The sequence below is a fragment of the Lolium rigidum genome, chromosome 1 (genome assembly GCF_022539505.1).
Source record: "Lolium rigidum isolate FL_2022 chromosome 1, APGP_CSIRO_Lrig_0.1, whole genome shotgun sequence".
Classification (NCBI taxonomy): domain Eukaryota; kingdom Viridiplantae; phylum Streptophyta; class Magnoliopsida; order Poales; family Poaceae; genus Lolium; species Lolium rigidum.
Window position 1 is genome coordinate 241956186 of NC_061508.1, and position 5026 is coordinate 241961211.

The window sequence follows — 5026 nt, forward strand, 5'->3', positions numbered from 1 at the left end:
CCGATGATGTTTGTGCTGATGATATTCCGAGACATATGGCACGGATGCGCGTGGGAGGAGTGGGAGGCGAGAAGGTTAACGAAGCCGCGTGCCGATGGTGTTTCAGCCCGGTCATGGGGCCGGTCCAACCGGACCAGGCGCCGGGTGAGCCCGGTTCAGACCGGCTTATGCGCTGATGCCGATCGGAGCGTGTTCTGTGAGACGTCGCGACGTCCCGGTCAGGATCCGGTCCTAGACCCGGTCATAACCGGACCGACCGGTCGCATACCCGGTCAACCGGCGTCTCGACCGGCTGTGGCCGAGCGCGTCAGTGGAGACAGTGGGCAGCGGCACTACCGTACTAGGTGTACTGTTGTCCAGTTTTCCGCGACACCGCGGATGCATCGAGGCAAGGATGGACGTGTGAGACATCTATGTGGCCCAGGAATTACACATCTTGTGCAGGGTCATGTGCAGCGACACAAGGGTCCATCAAAACCTCGCAAGAAGAAGGAGTTGGCGCCGAAGTCCAAGCTCATGTGGAGAAGAAAGGAGGCGCCAAGTGTTGTGTCAAGTCAAGCAGGCCGCGAGGGAGGATGTGGTGTGGAAGGCAAGCAAGACTTGAGGACGGCGAGGACGTGTCATGTTCATATCACGTCACCTTTTCCAGAAGACCCTCACGCGTTGGGGACAACGCTTCTTGAAGGGGGGGAGGATGATATGGGCACGGAGGCCTATGTGGAGCCCAATTTCAGGACTCCACCAACCTAGGTGGTACGCCATCAAGGATTCAGGAGTGACACGCTAGGACGACCTACGCCATGTAATAATTAAGTCTAAGGTTGTGTCATTCATTCTATGTTAGGAAATAATGTAGCCAGATCATGTTGTGGGCCATCTAGGGTTTTAATAGAGTCCGTTTGACTTGGGCCTGTCCAAGTCGAACTAGGTTAGGCCCAATAAGGGGGGCCGGCCGGCCAGCTCTCCCTCTCATATAAGGAGATGGCACGGCTAGGGTTTAGGATAGTTCAAGTTTAGTCTAAAGATTAGGGTTTCCCTATCGCGTGTGATCACGTGTAACATCCCTCCGGGGGTACGGCGCTGCCGTTATCTATTATATCCGATGCGAAGGTTCTTGTGTTCATCAAGGATTGTCTAGCTCTTGGTTTGAGGCGTATCGTTCATCGATCCGTTGCTTGCTGGATTCGTTCCATCTTCTCCAGGCTGCGTTCATCGCATTGTTGGGAGGAATCTCTACCCCAGGTTCTCGCTGTGAAAGATCGGGCATCAACTTAGGTGGATTGGCTTGGATCTACCGTATCAGAGCTGCAATACCCCCAAAAGCCTCCACTTTATTAGCCACTGCCTTCTTCTTTGCCATCCCTTCGAGTTGTATTGTAGTAGCCGTTGGAGTACCTGAGAAGTGTCTCGTTACCATAGTTGGCGACGGAGAATTTTCTGAACCAACAACAATACTAATACCTATTTTCCCCCGAAGCAACAGAGTAGTCTACATTAGCAACATCCGCAGATAATCCAGGACTAGTTGACACATGCAAACGAATCTTCTCCACCACTTGCTTGTGGGCAGCAGTCCTGCTGGGCCCCACCGGCGACAGTGTCAGCTTTGGCGCAGGCGTGGCCAGGATTAGCACCGCGGGATCGCTGCCCGTAGACGCCGTATCCACTCCACACGCGCCAGGTGGAGGCCTGCTCGCTGCATGCTGCCCAGCCGCGCGGCCAGGAGGCGCTGCGGCCCCTCCGCTCACGCCAGTCGATCTGCCATCTGCAACCTGCCCAGCAGCAGATACCGTTGGCTCGGGATCGCCGCATGGGCAGACCGCGACCAACCTGTGTGCGGCATCAACCGCCGTGTCTCCCGCGCCTGCTACCTCTACTGCAGCGCACGACAGCTGCATACATCCACCAGACATCCTAGGAGACAGCGGACGCAGCTCCCGAGGCGGAACAACGCCACTCCCAGCCGCTGCAGCCAACGGCGTCTCGCCAGCATCTGCGAGGCTGCCCAATAGTAGCCTGTGGTCTGCCGGCCATGCCATTGCTAATCCCGACGCTGGCAGAGACAGAATCTGCGCCGATCCCGGTGCACCATCCTCCTCAAAAGCTGTGCCAACCCTTTTTTTATCTATTTCATCATGGAATATAGAATTTAAATCAGAAAAATTGCCAAATTCAACCGTATTAGAAATAGAGGATGAACAATGTTCAAGTATATGCATGGGTACGGAAATTTTAGAGTGAATACCTTTATTCAATTGAGCCTTATTAAGAGAACCAAATATTATTGGAACCTCAATTTGATGTTGAACTTAGTTGGCAAGAACACTCTTAGTGTTATTAACCTTCTTTACCATACTCCGTTGACCATTAGCCTTACCTTGTTGATCATTGTTCATAGTCCTTTCAATATCCATGTCCTTTGCACCATCCACATTATCACCATTAGATCCATCAATGCCCCCTCCATCATTGTTGTCGCCATTGTTACCCATGTCATCAGTACCAAGTTGAGTGACCGTTACTTGTTCTACCTCAAAACTGAGTTTAAAGAAACCTCTTTGAATAAAAACATCAGTCGTCTCTGGAAGCTTATATATCTCCCAGGAGACGTATGTTTAAGACCTCCTTGCTCATGCCGCTCTTGGTGATGAGTGCCCTGTCAAGAGTCCTATGGAGCTCAATGTTTATCTTTGTGCCATTCATGATGATCCTCTATCTGATCCAACATGCTATCATCACTTGGTTGGGAGCCTTATCTATGTAGCTGTCACTCACCGAAATATCCCATACCTTGTCCACATTCTGAGTCAGTTTGTCTTTGCTCCCACCTCGGTGCACAAAAGACACCTCCTTCGTTTCCTATGGTATTTTCGTAGTATGATCTATCATCGTCTCTTATTTCTTCATTCCAGCTCCTTACAGCTTCAGGCCTACTTAGATGCCACATAGGCTAGTGGTCCTACGAATCTACGGTCGCTCTCTGCTTACTGTGTGTTTCTTGGTGGTTCCCTCATTGCTTGGAAGATAAAGAAATACACTACGGTTTCCCATTCAAGTGTAGATGCCAAGTTGCATGCTATGGATTTGTTGACGCAGAGGTGACTTGGTTGGAATGGTTATTGGAGGATTTTGGTGTTTCTGTTGCCGCATCGACTTCTCCCTTATTAGATAGTACAAGTTCTATCAACATTGTGCGTGCCCATATGAATCATGAGCTCACCAAGCACATAGGTGTTGATTCCTCCTTTGTGCGCACTGGTGTGCATGATCATGTTCTCGCTCTTCAGTATGTGCCTTTCGAGTACAGTTGGCGGATTCTTCACGAAGGCCCAAACTAGAGCGCAACATGAGTTCTTTCTCTCCAAACTCAGTGTTGTTGATTGATGTCTACGCACGCTTCTATTCCTGTAGACAGTGTTGGGCCTCCAAGAGCAGAGGTTTGTAGAACAGCAGCAAGTTTTCCCTTAAGTGGATCACCCAAGGTTTATCGAACTCAGGGAGGAAGAGGTCAAAGATATCCCTCTCAAGCAACCCTGCAATCACGATACAAGTAGTCTCTTGTGTCCCCAACATACCTAATACACTTGTCAGATGTATAGGTGCACTAGTTCGGCGAAGAGATAGTGAAATACAAGTGGTATGAATGAATATGAGCAGTAGTAACGTCGCCGGAAAATAGCTTGTCGGCGTGCGATTGATGGTAGTAATATTGCGGGAAGTAAAGATGCAGTAAAACAAGTAAATAAGCGATGATTGCAATATTTGGAAACAAGGCCTAGGGATCATACTTTCACTAGTGGACACTCTCAACATTGCAATCATAAAGGAATATAAATAAGCACTTCACTATGCTATTCTGAATTACTCTTTGGCAAGATAACGAACACTAATTCATCATGTAGGCAAACCTTAAAGATGCATTCCCAAGTACTAATAAACACCCCACGCCGTCATCGTGAGCATTCATAGGAGGTACTAACACACCACAATTTCATAGAGACATCCAACTCAAATCATAACTCAGTGAATAAGTATTCTGTGAAATATAGCCTAAGAGACCCACACGGTGCACACACTCGTCACCTTTACACACGTGGGACAAGGAGTCTCCGGAGATCACATAAGTAAAATCCACTTGAATAGCATAACGACATCTAGATTACAAGCTCATCATATGGATCTCAATCATGTAAGGCAGCTCATGAGATCATTGTATTGAAGTACATGGAGAGAGAGATGAACCACATAGCTACCGGTATAGCCCTTAGCCTCGGGGGAGAACTACTCCCTCCTCATGGGAGACAGCAGCGTTGATGAAGATGGCGGTGGTGTCGATGGAGATGCCTTCCGGGGGCACTTCCCCGTCCCGGCGGCGTGCCGGAACAGAGACTCTTGTCCCCCAGATCTTGGCTTCGCGATGGCGGCGGCTCTGGAAGGTTTCTCGTACCGTGGCTTTTTCGTCTCGAAGATTTAGGTCAGGGACCTTTAAATAGGCGAAGAGGCGGAGTAGGAGGGGCTACGGAGCCACCACACAATAGGGGGCGCGCCCCCCCTTGGGGCCCACATGTGTGGGCCCCCCAGGGATCCCCTCTGGTGCCTCTCCGGTGTTCTGGCAGCTTCGTGGAATTCTAAGATGCTGGGCGTTGATTTCGTCCGATTCCGAGAATATTTCCTTACTAGGATTTCTGAAACCAAAAACAGCAGAAAACAGGAACTGGCACTTCGGCATCTCGTCAATAGGTTAGTTCCGGGAAACGCATAATAATGACATATAATGTGTATAAAACATGTGAGTATCATCATAAAAGTAGCATGGAACATAAGAAATTATAGATACGTTTGAGACGTATCAAGCATCCCCAAGCTTAGTTCCTACTCGCCCTCGAGTAGGTAAACGATAACAAAGATAATTTCTTAAGTGACATGCTATCATAAACTTGATCATACTATTGTAAAGCATATGAGATGAATGCAGCGATTCGAAGCAATGATGAAGATAATGAGTAAACAAATGAATCATATAGCA